The following is a 16,033-nucleotide window of genomic DNA, read 5'->3' as shown; positions in this document are numbered from 1 at the left end:
AATAATCGGATATGTAGCAACATGGCACATATCAGACACCATGCAAGTCACGTGGTGTATGTTTTTTGAATTTTAAGACTCGTCTAGGAAATTCGGAGTCAAACACTACGTACACAAGGTAGGCAGAGTATAAAACTTATCAGGTAGTCGTACAATGGGTGTTAGTATCATGATCTGTATTACGGTTTGGAATGCATTTTACTTTGATCTAGATAATTTTTAAGAATTAATAGAGTGTTTTGGCAATGAAGAGATAAATTGCATAGATCAGTGCGCTCGTCACTTAAAAAGCTACATTCAGGGTCATGTGAATAGATAAATACCTAGTACATGTATCTTCAATCAAGATATGAGGAGATGTCGGTTTTATGAATGAGCGTACCTGTACATATCTGAAAATCTTGTAAATACATAAGGTTTGTCATATTTTAGTAGGAATCAAAAGAAAAGATTGAATGTTTCGTGCAAATAGCAAACCACGTACAATACCATTACGCCTAGCTAATTTCAGTAAATCCCGTCAGATATATGTTAAAAAGATAGATAAGAGCTATGTTCTGTTTTAATCAGCCTGTCGGATATTGTAACTATTAAAATCTCTTCAAGAATAATAATCATAACTTAGCAATTTTACGACTTTGGCGGATTTCTCGATCACGTTAAATTCAGAATTCTTTTTCAACAATAACTCAACTGTTATTTTCGGAAAAATAATCATTAAACGCTCTGTTAAACAGTCATAAATAAAGGAAGATACCAAAAAAATAGAACAAAAAGATGCGGAGTTTTATGATGCAGTGAAATATTAACTCTCAAAGAAAATGTATTTTGGAATACAATAAATATTACATAAAGATTTTATAGTCGGCTGAAGGTAATTAGAAATAAAGCGGGAACAAAACCAGAATCTGGAATATAATTGTAAAGTCATTAAGATAAAATATGAATCCACAGGTAGCTACTGTGTCTCTATGAAAAGTAGTTCTACTGAGCTGCTTTGATATTTGTCTTCTGGTTTGTTTCGCTGAGCCTTAAAAGTGCTACTCATATTGTTGTGCATTCTTCAAAGTCATTGGGTACATTCGTATATGATTTTTAGGTTTTTCCATTTATATTATGATAAAATAAGCATTTCTGTGTTTTATATATCATGATTTCTTTTGTAACCATTTTCTGTGTAAGGAAAGCATCTGACAGAAGTCAGTTCAGAGTGAGGGTTTGGTGCATTATCCGGTACAAACTCCAGTAGTGTTTGTCTCTGACCGTTTCTCGGTGGTGCTCATTTGTTAGTTTCGTCTATGTTTCATTTGTGGTTCGATCTTTTTGGATCATTTTTTGACATTTTAGATTAATACAAGTTCAAGAGTGAAAGGTGAAAGCCTTTCTGGACACCCGAAATGATTGCGTGTCAGCGGAAGACCTTTAGGAAAGAAATTAACACAGTTGAGAGGTAATACGGAACACAGACATTTTTGAAAACAACTGCGATGACCAACTTGAAATATTTACCTGGAGTAAATCTAAATAAAAAACAGTATAATTGAAATTTTCCAATTCAAGACATCATTACAAGGGACAGTGTGCAGCCATTTGTCTGGAATTGGTTGGCTGGATCTGCATTTGTTATCTTTGCCATTAAGAGTAAATTTAAGAAATACTTCGTATTACACGCTGAGTCAAAATATTTTTTTCACAACACATAAATCAGTGTGTGCTTTGAACAGCTTAAGTGTCATTATGAACAAAGATAATATGCCATTAGTTTCTCGCATCCTTCTCTATGTGTGGGGTGTGATGTGCTTGCTTATATGCCAATAAAAAGATTATAAGAACAAGTTGCTCTTTGAGTATCGTAGAAAGAAACAGAAAAATAAGTTGTAACAAGTTTTCAGTACTTGGGGTGGTAATGAAACTTATTTATCAGTCTTTATTTCGGATGTTAACCAACTGAACACTTTCTGATTGACATGTGCACGTGAAACTGATTGACAGGCCCATGCACGAATAAATAATATTGCTAGAGTCTTCAAATCTTGAGAAAAAAATCTTACATTCTTCTATCCCCATTCCAAAGAGAAAAACACAGATATTATGATTTATATACCGTGTGATGTCTGTATTGATGTTTTTATAATTTGGGCTATAATCACCTGGTCTACACAGAACTGATCTCCTCACTGAAAGGATATTAGAATTAGACACTTCTTATAATGTCGTAAAAGATTAAAGACATGAGTATCCGGAAATATATCTTATCATAAAGGTGTGTAAACGAACATTTATGATTTTGATTTGGCGATTCTGTTTTGTTTGATATAAACATCTAAAGAAAAGGGAAAATGTAAAAAGTATAAAGTGATATGTTAAGAGTGTGTTTGCCCAGGTGTTTATCCTTAAAAACAAAGTATAAAGGTTTTTTATGAAATGTTCTTGTTTACTGAACATTGCTATATTGATTACAAATAAAATTCCAACCATGATTTTCTATGGGTTTTTGTTTTCTTTTTTGCGGGATCTTTCATTTAAAATTGTGACATTGTCTGATTTAGATTGGGTGTTTGTCATTGATGTTATGGATGTAGAAACACTGGTTAGGTTAGGTCACTTTATGGTGTTTCCGTTTTTGTTCTGCTGTCTGCAGAGGCATTGAATTTATTCATATATGGTTCGTTTTTTCATTTTATAAATTAATAAAAGTTATTCCCGTTAGATGAATCCTTAGCAAACGCAATGGCAACAACAGGCACATATGAAATAGTAAACCTTTGGACCAAGAATGTACTGGCTACCTTTGCAGAAGGCAGAAAATCAAGAGATACATCCTGAAGGGTTCAACGAGACAGGCCAGAAGCTACCTATCAAAACGTGGGATTAAAAAGGTACCCAACACAGTACTCTGCCTCTTCCGTCAGGAAGGCGTATCGTTTTACTATAAAAGGGTTGAGCACTCAAACATTTTGCTCATAAACCTAAGTTGATAATATCAAGAAATTGGATTCACATGCCACGATCATTACCAGGGGCTATCTGCAGTGGTTCGTCTAGATTTGACTGTTTGGACTTTGCCCCTAAAAATACCTCATATCACTTTTTCATTCAAACTGTTTTCTGACAATTTCTGATATTCTATGTCTGTCTTGGATAATATTTACTTGATTTTAAGGACCACACAAAGTAAACTCATAATCCTTTATTGCCAGTGCAATAAAATAAGTCAGTTCAAGTTACTCTTTGAGTGCCCTAGAGTGAACAAAAGTGGTTGTTAACTGGTTTCCGATTTTTGAGATGGTATTGAAAACTCATTTATCAGTCTTTTTTCGAACATTGCCAATTGAACAACACTTTTTGATTGACATATGCACGTGAATCTGATTGATGGGCCCATGGAAATCTAGTAAAATATATTGCAGTAATCGTCAATTCTTGGCAAAAGGAGAATATAACATTTTTTTATCCATCTTCTAAAGAGAAAAAACACAAGTAATATTATCTTTCGCCCTCATTATTATATATAACCACTTAAGGTTTTCCTTTCTTAAATAGTTTGTATCATGTCTTATGTTACAGGTCGCACTTGTGTGAAGAAGTCGATAGTATTCGTGAACATTGATTGCATTCCGTGAACATCGATTGCATCTTCGCTTTTTCCAATGAAGACTAAATTATTCAGTTCTTGAAACTAGATATAACGGAGATAAAATTATAAACTACAGATTCAGTACTACAACCGAGGGTTGAAAGCAATCTGTCTCAACTCCATTTTTGTTAAATATGAGGTATGAAAGTTTTGAGTTCCCCCAGCCTCAAAAGGAAGTCAGCAAAAACTGGATAATGAATAAGATCTACGCAAGATGATTCTTCAAGAACCTAGCAAAATTGAATCTCTGGCAATACCGTTAAAAACTAACGCTGTTCCTGTACCTGACAGGTTTAGCCTATTTCAGGAACGACGTTGAAAGTAAAGTCTACAATAAGATTGTCTTAAGAAATAAAAAGACAATAAGAAATTCAAGTACACAAATACCCTAGCCTAACAGCCTCTATATGCATAGTGGAATATCTAGTATGATCTCTCTTTGCACGTGCAAAAGCGTTGGTGGATTATCGGAAGACTGGATGCAGATAAATATACTGCGTTATTTTGTAAAAGAAAATCTATAAACCAAAATAGAATAATTGCATATTTTTTCACATAAAAATGATTCTTCACATTTGTTTAATAGGTCTTATTTAACAGGTGTGTACGTTAAACACACTTCCGCGCATATGCACAGTTTCGCCAGTACGATTATTTATTTCAGCTCCGTGAGAAAATGTGGGTAGGCCACTTGACCATTGAACCATCATTTCATATCGAAGCCTAACATACACTCCCTTGTCAAATTAAAGGAATAAGTAGTGAAAACAATATTATTTCATATTTACACAGCTTAAAGAATTAAAGAAAACAAATCACTGTTTCGGAAATACAAAATAATGCACTGGTATTCATCCGACTCACTCAGCTAAATTATTAAAGAAAGGAAATAAACTGTAACGGAAATAGCATAATTCTGTATGTCAGTTAGTGTGTGGCTTATAATAGATTTCATTGCTACAAACCGTATACAATTGACACAGAGATAAGACTTAAAAGATGAAACAGTTTTATCAGAATTTATTATAAAATTGCATCCTTCATAAGACAGCCAATATTAGTTTATTTCTGTATAAACCAATCTGATGTAAGTTAAATGCAATTCTGACTTATTTTTGTTTCAAGTTTTAGGTAATTGGGAATATCCTACAATTCCGCAATATTTTTTCAATATATGTTGGGTTTTTTTATTATTTCAGGTATCGATATCGGACTACTGTAAGTACTGTGAACACCATAAGAAAACAAGATGCATTTTTGACATCATTCCGAAAATGAATGAGCTTAAAGTAAACAAGGTAACCCAACTTTTATAATTTAAAATGTGGCAGTGCAATTTTTTATGATCTTAGTATATATTTGAGAATTCAGACCATGCTTCATGACCACAATGTGTTTTCAATAGACCCATGTTAAATATCGGCGTGTACGACCTTCCAAAATCGAAAACTGTATTCTTTACACATTTTTTCGACTATTTATTAACCAAAATTGGACGAAAAAAGTGAAATGATTCTTTTTTTAGTTGATGATATTCGATGTGAAGGAGACCTCGTGTTTACAATCAGCAAACAGTACGTTTATATTTTATTTCTGAATACACATAACATGTAGGGATTCTCAAAGATGTATATGACAAATATATGTTAAATTGCGTGAAAAATATCAATTTGAAAAAAAATGCATTCTGGTTCTTTTACATGATAGACAATACAGAACGCACAACGTTTATCCTTATTCCCAGGTTGAATCCTATTGCCAGTAAGTTCCTGTACTTTTATTGAATTAGGTGTCTCTGAGATCTAATAGCGATGATAGATAAATTAAATAGATCAGTGCGCTGTCTTACGAAGGCTTCTTTCAGGGGCGTGTGAAGAAATTTTCTGTCAACATATGGGGTGATGTCGGTTTTTATAATGGGCATACCTGTACATATCTAAACTGTCTTGCAAATACATTGGGTTTTTTGTAAGATTACCGTCAAAAGCGCAAATTGTGTACAACATCATTATACCAAGCAATTAATTTCACTGCGTCTTTTACAATGTCACTTATGACAGATACCTGACAAAAGGAGGACCATCAAAATGTTCCAAACAATGAAATCCCCAGCATCTTAGCTTTCTTACATTCGTCTGATTTTTCCCAGAAAAAAAATGTTAATTTCTTTTTCATCAATACCTTAAGTTATTTTTGGAAAATGCCATTAAAAACTCTATAAAACAGTCATAAACATGAAGCCTAAATGAAATAAGATGTGCAAAAGAATTAGAACAAAAGGAAGAGAAGTTTAATGTTGCAGTTAAATATTAACTCTCAAACAAATATATATTGTAAGCCACTAAATATAACTTTACAGATTGATAGTCGGATGGAACTAATTAGAAATAAAGTGGAAACAAAGCCAGTATCTGGAATATATAGAAGTCAAATCGTTAATGCAAAGTATATTATCCGCAGGTAGCTTCCATGTCATAGATCAATACCAGTTACACAGAGTTGTCGTTCCTGACCTCACATTCACGACTTCTTGTATGAGACTGAGGCATTGTGGGAGTATCTGCAGGTCTGCTGTAGTCCACAAAGTTGAACAATACAGGGTGGCTATGGTTTGTGTGAAACTGGTTGTTCAGATCTACACCAATAAAAGTAAAATTTTGTATAGCAAGACTGAAAATCAGTACGCAATTGAAACTTAAAGATGTTTCGAAACATCTGTGCGTTTGTGCTGGGTGAAATATATTTAATTAAATGGAATAAAACACATTTATAAGTTTATAAAAATGTCAATTTTGTCAGTAGTTTCCAATACTTGATATGGTACTGAAGTCTTGGTTTTTGAAAAGATAGCCAATTCAACAACACTCTTTGATTGACATGTGCACGTGAATCTGATTGATGGGTCCATGGAAAACAAGTGAAAAATATTGCAATAGACTTCAAATCTTGGAAAAAAGAATCTAACATTCTTTTATCCCGATTTCAAAGAGAAAAAAAAACACACAAATATTATGATTTATATACCATGTGAAGTCTGGATTGGTTTGTTTATCATGTGTGTTATAATCGCCGGGTCTATACAGAATTGATCTTTTCACTGAAGAGATATTAGCATTATACTCTTCTTGTAATATCCGTCTTCCGTGAAAGATAAAAGACACATGAGTAGATTGAAATACTTCTTATCATAAAACAGTACAAAACGCACAAACAAAACATTTAATTATTTCAATTTTTTTGTAGATAAACAGAATTTTCAAAGTGATATATTAAGCATTTGTTTGTCCAGGTGTTTTATCATCAAAAAAAGAGAGATGGATTTATTTGACGACAAGCTTAAATAGCTGTTTTTATAATAAAATGCACGTGTTTCAGTGAGCATGTGCTTCAAAAATAAATCTCTATATTTTTCAAATTTACTATCATAGTTTTGTGATTTTCAGTGGAACAAAAAAAAAGGAAAGAAAAGAAAATACTATGAACAACATTATATCAAATCTCTGTCAGTAGAGAATGCAGTCAGTAGAATGTGGTTTACTGCCATCGAGTAGTTCTGGTGAGTGAAATCATTCGAAGGAAACTATTTTATAACGTACGGACGGACTACGAACGTCATGCATGATCCCGATATACTTGAAACATATAATAATTTATTTTGTTTTTCATCCAATTCAGGCATAACTGCTGTGCAAACATTTGATTTGCCCAAACTATTTTTGCTGAGTAATATAACGAATGCAGTTGAAGGCTTAAAGAAATATATCCTAATATTAAAAAGAAAAATGTTATTTTGAAATAATCCGCGACACAGCCGAGATCAAGTGTTTTTGGATTATGCGATCACTTAGATCAAATTATGACTTTATTATTAAAATGATTCTTAAATGGTATTAACTTGTCTTTATATGTTGGCTTACGATATGGATTTAGAGACAGATTTAGGAATGAAAGAAAAAAACGAGTAACATGACCATGCATTGAGCATTTCACGAGAGATCCGACAGCATTGATCATTGAAATGTGTTTATACATTTGTAACGTTTCGTTTTCAATTTGCAAGACATCTTGTGCAAACGTTCTTGACACTTGTATAAGATGTTGAAAAACAGGGAAGATTTCAATTTTGGAGATATTGAAGAAATATCAAAATTATTCTGCCTTCTATTCTGAACTTTTAAGGCCTTGTTGTGGGGGAGGGGGGAGGCTTTTTATCTTTGCTACAGAACTTTGAAGACTTTTATAGGGTGTGGATTCTTAATCGTTCCGGAAACGGAATAAAATCTACTTCTTTTTGAACTTAGACTGACAAAGTCTGTTGAGATCAAATAATCTGTAATATTGTTAATTTTTCTTCATACTGACACTGATATTTTCTCAGAAAACCATTTTCACTACAGACAGTTAGAGTTCAGAGATAAGGGATATTGTAGTTTATTCAAAAAAAGTGTTATTAAAGAGAATTTTGTAGTAGAGATTTTGTTTGAAGGACTCTTAAAGACTCACACAAGTCTATTTTGAACTGTGAAGACAATATTTTAGGGGTTGGTTTCTGTCTAGCAATGGATAAAATGTATGGATTTTTTCTTCTATGTAAAACAATGAAGACATTGCTTACAGCGAGGATTGGGGGACTTCTCCAATGTTTAGCAATAAAAAATGACAATAACTGAAAATAAATAAACATTTGAGCCGTGCCATGAGAAAATCAACATTGTGGTCTGGTCTGGTCAGGATCCATGCTGTTCGCTAACAGTTTCTCCAATTCCAATATGCTTTAAAAGCGAACAGCATGGAGCCTGACCAGACTGCGCGGATGCACAGGCTGGTCTGGATCCATGCTGGTCGCACACCCACTATGTTGGTTTTCTCATGGCACGGCTCATTTCATTAATATTTCGAGCAATTGAAAAACTGACTTAATTCTGTTAGACCATTCTTAACTACGAATCTATTTATGATTGCGTATGGGTTGAGGAGGGGTTGGGGATGGGGGGACGGGGGGGGGGAGGGTTCTAGGCTCATAAATTTTTAGGAAAACAGCGAATTCTTCATTCTATTTTGAACTATTGAGACGCTTCTTGATTTAAGGAGCACTGGAAAAAAAATATACAAATATTTAGCTTCTGTTCTGAATTGTCGAAGCAATTGGCAATTGAAAGGTGTCAGTAATACGTGGCGCTTTGGCATTCTAGAGTAAGCTTAAATCCCAAGTTTAAGCTGCTTTGGCCACAAAAAAAAATCTACTTATAGATTGTATCACACTTTAGACAACATTTATGTTTATTAAATCAGGTGGAAGGAATTGTTAAAGTAAAGCCTTTGAGACCTTTCCTGTGGTTTAGAAGGGATTGAAATATTTAAACATACAACGTATTTCATTGATTTAAATTTGATAAATGCTTTCTTTTATTAATAACAAGTAGGCAAGAAAAAAAAACTTATTCCAGCTTTATGTTACCCCAACATTTCGTTTTGTACTGTCGGACATAGATGTTTTACTCGTCGGAACATACAAAAAGTTTACCACTTGAACATCCGTACATACTTCCATGTATTTGTTCAAATGTCGAAGGAAATGCAATATCTAAACATTTTGCATATATTTTGGCGTGGGAAAAGATCATTCTGTGCCTGTGAAGAATTGAAATATGCACTAAAATATCGTAATTTGTTGCCCGGACTATAAGCGAAAAAAATCTGTGTTGTATTTATACGTTCAATCAAGTGCAATTTTCTGAATAGTATGTTGACATTTGAAAGAAAGTATGTGGAAAATGCCTAAAATGTGAACGCGATCCATTAAATGCAAAGACGCGTTTTATTTACTTTCTATGTATTAACAAAAATTATTCCATAAATACGAAATAAGGTAGATCTACATTTTAGTTATATCTGAAGATAACAGCCACTATAATAAATAGACTGTATAAAGTTTTTTTTTAACCAGTACAAACTTATCTACGTAATCTTGTACCTACGGAGACCCATTAGCTAGAAATTCTATCCGACGTTCTCGTCTGTCACGTTTGTGAATGAGCCCATGGTTGCATGATAATGTCAGAATGGTGTTGTGAAAGGTAAACTACGAATATTCTTTGTTTATTTTCTTACCTATAGCTGTAACTGTTAAATTGTCATTCTTTTTTTAATAAAAATAAACCAGACCTTAGAAATGAAAAGAAAGTCTTTGGTTCATTTTTCCTTATCTGTAAACCATGGCAAAGAGGAAAACGTCGTTAATAGAGTAAACGTATTCAATGCAACGTTTCTTTTTTTGTTTGTTTTTTTTTAGTTTGAATGGGTTTCCACTTTCCGCGGATCCGGCTCAGATAGGTTCAATTTCCACAGGTATATTATAGTATATTGTAAACCACCTCAGCTTACAAGTTATGAATGTAGGTGTTACGCATGCTTTTCGTGGTGTAAAGTTTACAGAATCCCGAGGGACTGGTTGGTGCCCGAGCCTGGTAAGGCGAGAATGTAGGTGTTACGCATGCAATCCGTGGAGTAATATTTATAGAATCCCGAGGGACTGGTTGGTGCTCGAGTCTGGTAAGGCGAGGTTACTAGCGTACTATGGGGGATTCTGCAGCTGTTACAGCACAAACAGACATGCGTTAACGCTGTTCTATCATGAAACTTGTAAAAAGCTTATACAAATGAATATACAGTATTGTTCAGGTTCATGAAATGCGGGAGCAACTCGGAGAAGTCTTGTCACGTTAACGCCATTCCTTTTGAATTTTGCTTTTTATATCAGTAATACCGTCACGCTTTGCGTGTTACCACTGGTCCACTTCGTCCCCTCTTTCACTGAATTAAGGCGACAACGTTTGATTTATACCCTTAGTTGCTGCCTAAAATGCCGGTCACCAATAAGTATCAAAGAAATGCTGGCAAGTTATTTGATTCAAACATGAATAAAATGAGTAATAACGAAGGCTTAACAAATACAATGAATGACAAAGTACCTTCGACATTATTATGTCACAATATCATCAGGTTCTTAAACATATCAATGAATATGAGAGACACGAAAATGCTGAAATGCTACACTCGCGAGCATCACACGCGTTCTGGCCGCAATTTAATAGTTTTCAAAGCATTTTTACTATCACAAAACATCTGAAACTATATCACAGTCCTATTTTAATTTCATATAAGTCTTCTATTGGTAATTTCTCCGCGTGATGTAGAAGTTGGGGGTGGGTCGTAAATGGAATAAAGTGGGCTAGATATGTCAGCACATCTTAGATGGAAGCAAGCAGTAAAGGAGACAATATTCCTGATCTGGCCCAGACAAAGATGTAAGATCCGTGATATATGAGTACGTTATATCAAGAAATAGTCGTCTGCTACGAAAATCGTTTGATTATCGCTGTCTTCTCGCTCAAAAAAAACATAAACAGTTTAATCCAGATTGTCTAATATTACCTCCAAGGTCGCTCCATAAATAAAAATGTCATAATAAGCTATGCATTCAATTCTTTATGTCAATAAAGAGATCAAAACAGTGTATATGAGCCGTGCCATGGGAAAACCAACATAGTGGGTTTGCGACCAGCATGGATCCAGACCAGCCTGCGCATCCGCGCAGTCTGGTCAGGATCCATGCTGTTCGCTAACAGTTTCTCCAATTCCAATAGGCTTTAAAAGCGAACAGCATGGAGCCTGACCAGACTGCGCGGATGCGCAGGCTGGTCTGGATCCATGCTGGTCGCAAACCCACTATGTTGGTTTTCTCATGGCACGGCTCATATGATGATTTTAGATCACTATAACCAGGAACGCCCTAAATCAATATCTTAAATAGGATTATCAAATTGAATTAATTGTACCGTATGTATTTTAACAATTACGTTTTACTCAAGTATTCATTTTTCTCATGCCCACGCATAAAGGAATTTATTGAGAAAAAAATAGAAGGTTTAATTAAATAAATATCTTTAAGAAATTGAGAATTTGTTTGGTTTTAATACACATATAAAATGAATACAGACACAAATAAAATGTGTACACATCGAATCACATTTGTACAAAATCATATTAAGTAAAAGTCGGTCAACTTATTCTTGAAATTTTCTGGTTGAGCAAAGTATAATTTTCGATGCGCCGAAGACAGACACACACGTAAATGAAAACAGAAACAGATAAAGAAATAAATGAAAACTACCCAGGCCATTTCAAAAGAAATGGGACTAAGACACTGAAAAGAATAAAGCCAAGTCTAGAACCAAGACACTTAAATGAAAAATAGCAACCAAAATACTTTTAAAAAATTCAATCAAAGCCATTTGAAAAAGGCTACAATGACATCATAGCGAACAAATCCAAATAAATGAAGCCAGCCAACCCAGTCGACAATCACACTTAAATAAAATTAAAATAGCAATATATTGTCATTAATAGCAAATGTAAACAAAATTAATGGCATATTGATTTCAAACTTATCAAAACCGAAAAATAGAATCAATATTAGGTGTTGGTAACTGAACAAGTTGCAAATAGAATAGAAGACGGCAGCGGTCGGTAACTGAATAAGACGCGAATTGAATTGACGTCGGCGAATAGTAACTAACAAAAGGCAAATAGAATAGACCTCGGAAGCGGTCGGTAACTGAATAAGACGCGAATATTGAATTGACGTCGGCGAATGGTAACTAACAAAGGGCAAATAGAATAGACATCGGAAGCGGTCGGTAACTGAATAAGACGCGAATATTGAATTGACGTCGGCGAATGGTAACTAACAAAGGGCAAATATAATAGACCTCGGAAGCGGTCGGTAACTGAATAAGTCGCGAATATTGAATTGACGTCGGCGAATGGTAACTAACAAAGGGCAAATAGAATAGACGTCGGAAGCGGTCGGTAACTGAATAAGACGCGAATATTGAATTGACGTCGGCGAATAGTAACTAACAAAGGGCAAATAGAATAAATGTCGGAAGCGGTCGGTAACTGAATAAGAATAAATTGAATTGACGTCGGCGAATGGTACCTAACAAAAGGCAAATAGAATCGACGTCGTGTTTGGTAACTGAATAAGACACAAATAGAATAGACGTCGGTGGCAAGTAACTGAACAAGGCACAAATAGAATAGACGTCGGTGGCAAGTAATTGAACAAGGCACAAATAGAATAGACGTCGGTGGCAAGTAATTGAACAAGGCGCAAATAGAATAGACGTAGGCGGTCGAGTCGAAAAAGTTTCTGTCAGAAATTGGTGAATTCTTCTTGAACCAGAAAATTTTATAGCGATATTAGGTCAAGCGTTGTTTACAAATATTACAAACCAAATATATCACTGTCATTTTCTTACACTGTAATAATATAATTATTAAAATACTGAAATCTATGTCACACATTCTACATAAATTATCCAAATTACAGAATATTCATTTAGTGAAAAACTTATTTATATAAGTACCATGCGCTTGAAATTAGACAGACAAAAAAACAATAAAGATACCTTATTTGCCTCGGCCTAAAATATAGCGGCCGTGTGAAAGTTTGCTCAAACTAAGTCGAAATGTTCTTGTTTTAATTCGGTATTTATTCAGACAGTGAAATTTTTCAAAACAACCCCATCTTTCTGATATCATTTAAGATTAATTCAAATTATTTATTCTACTCCACCCCGTATATCATGTTTCAGGTATATATTAGATATCAACAAAACACCATGGGTCTTATTCAAACTTTAGCTTCAGAATGCGTCTTCGGTTTCCCTTTGACAATATAGGTTGAGGTATTTGTTTGCTAAAATTGACATATTTAAACTAGGACAAAATTGAAAAACAGGGTGAAAATCTCATTTATCTTCTAGAGTATGTTTAAAAATGGATTTACATTCACATACTACCAGTTGTTGGCATTTGATTCGTTTACGCGGAGTCATTGTCTTAAATGTTTGTGACATTGTCTTTCTGACTTTTTCTCTTAGGAATACCACTGTGACTCTCCTCATTTGTAAAGGTGGACATATCTTTCGCGGGGGCTTCCAAAAACATGATCCTCAGGAATCAGTTTTGGTCTCTGTCGAATAATTCTAAATTTTAGTGGGGGTGGGGGCTGGAAACAGTGTGCTCTGCATTTAACTGAAGTGTTTTTGTACTTCTTAAAGTTTCTCTTCGTTTATATTTCAAGAAGAAGAAAACACAGCGAAATAACGACTGACTGTATTTCTGTCCTTAATGTATTTTATGGCGATGGAACAGTTTTCCTCCAAACTTTATGCCCTTCACACATAAACCTTATCCCTTTCACACCACTTGACAACGATTTCCTTCCATTTCTATCTCTCCCACCTACAGTCTCGTTATCAAACATGTATACATACATTAGTTTCCAACTGTTTCATTATATACTGCATCGTATACTAATAGAAAATTGAAAGTGGAATCGGTCGCTGTTTTGGATTCCAAATAATGTTTATAATTGTTTAGTAACAGACATCAATTGAATTACAATAATACAGACGCACAGGTTAACACACACCTCTATCTGTTGTGCGCAGCGTGTGCTATAGACATAAACAAACTGAAGGGGGTCGGCGATAATTCTCAGAATTTAATTTATTTTAATGTTTACTTCAAATGTTTCAAGTACCGCAAAGCGAAACGCTTACCTATAGAATGTAGTAAACTGAAATTGGTTGTGAATTTTATCAAAAATTCCTCAATCAAAACCCAATTGGCACTTACAGCAGCAAAAAGCAACCAACTTAAGCTGGTTATCAAATTGACCTTATTCGCATGTGAGTAAATGAGTGTATGGCGGGGGTTTGAACGCTAGAGACCCATATAAGAGACAGTAAATTTGTGTTCGAAGCTTGCATTTTGTAAGATCTACATGCTCATGAATGACTTATTGAAGCATAGCAGAAGCATAGCAGAAAAATGTTTCTAGTAATTTCACACTGAAAAATATCTGTGTGGTCAAAATTGGTAAAATTTGATAAAAATATCGAAATGAAATGAAAATAAAATTTCTTTGTTTTACATGCAAGATCAAATTATATTTCGCTTATTTCATATAGATTATTTAAATTACGCTCAGTATGTTAAACAACATTCTGTTACCTTATATTATAAGAGTGTGCAACTTGTCAGTGTGTCACAATCAACAATTAACTGCAATCGGAAACTTACTCTAAGTTGGCATGTATCTGTAATGTGGCGACGAAAATATTAAACCGATAGTTCACTTGAACGAAGGCTTGTTTACTGAGGTTTATTATGGCAGTACAAGTCTGTTTCACGGGAAACAAGAACGATAATCCTTAACCATGGTCATGGCCGTGCCTGTCCGGGAACTCGAACGCGTGACTTCCGGGTTCAACGATCTGCTTATCAATAGCCGTTTATCAAATCTTCCATGTCCTCGGGAGGATGATACTCTTTTACTCTTAAATATACCATTCATTTAACAAATGTAAGTTGATATAATTTTTTTCTAAAAACCTTGACGTACCTTAAGTAGGTTGTCGTATACTGAAAAGATATAATCCAGAAGCTCTGTGACCGAAAAAACGAAAGTCCTGAATCATTTGGAACTTGAAATTCACATCTTTAAGCAATTTCACACATGTCCTAGTCAAAGACCGATTCAGTTTTTAATTACAATTATACGATTATCACTAAAAATCAATAACGAAAAACATATGCGAAACATTAAAGGTAGATCGGTATACGTAAATCTACCATCCGAAAAATATACAGGAAAGCTTCAATTTTCTGCGCTTCGCTGGTTAGATGTTATACTTAACCGTTTCGACATCAAGTATCATTTACCGTTCAATTGAAGCATTTTATTATTTTAGTATCCTCCAATGATTGAAAATGATAGTATCTATATAAATTATCATGGTGTGTGATAAATCATACAGCCTTTTAGCGTTCTGGCCTTGTACGACAGCCCGTCCAGTCCCGTGACCTCAGGTTCAGTCCCCTGACCTTAAGTTCAAAAATACCTCCCGGGTACAGAAAGCTCGAGACGTGTCGTTGACATGCTGAGTTTGATTGTTTGACATGTGCGTTATAATTCATTTGTTTTGCCAGTAATGAATGGTATACTTACACCAATAATATTACGGTTCATGTTGCATGTTACCCTTAAGCCATCGTACTTTTATTACGATCTTAGACTCGCTTATTTTTTCTCAAGATCACCTGTTTAATGGAACTTTCTCACACTTTTCTATAAAAAAAAACAACAAACAAACGTAGTTTGCTAAAATGACCTTTGGTATGCTATCCTTTTTTCGCAAAGTTTTTAAAGCAGTTATTTTGTATATAAAATATTTATATGATCACCATTGATGAAGGAATTCTGGAACTATTTGTGGTATTTATTATCCACGGACTACATTAATTTCATTATTTCCAAAACGG

The 16,033-nt window shown here is 34.3% G+C and overlaps 1 protein-coding gene across 3 annotated transcripts in view; it reads right to left on the bottom strand.

Moving 5' to 3' along the window:
- Positions 1-15,347, bottom strand: part of LOC123536768 (lactadherin-like) — a 120,096-nt gene extending 104,749 nt beyond the window's left edge. For 2 of the 3 annotated variants that reach the window (XM_045320175.2, XM_045320176.2), the window contains exon 1: positions 15,114-15,347. The gene's annotated coding sequence lies outside the window, so the exon portion shown is untranslated. Of the gene's footprint in view, positions 1-13,110; positions 13,130-15,113 lie in introns of those variants that run through there. The other variant, XM_053527975.1, reaches the window with a different exon arrangement.
- Positions 15,348-16,033: the final 686 nt, after the last annotated feature.

Source organism: Mercenaria mercenaria, chromosome 17 (assembly GCF_021730395.1).
Source record: "Mercenaria mercenaria strain notata chromosome 17, MADL_Memer_1, whole genome shotgun sequence".
In the NCBI taxonomy this organism is placed as follows: domain Eukaryota; kingdom Metazoa; phylum Mollusca; class Bivalvia; order Venerida; family Veneridae; genus Mercenaria; species Mercenaria mercenaria.
The sequence above is the reverse complement of the archived record's forward strand: the minus strand, read 5'-3'. Positions and strand labels throughout refer to the sequence as shown.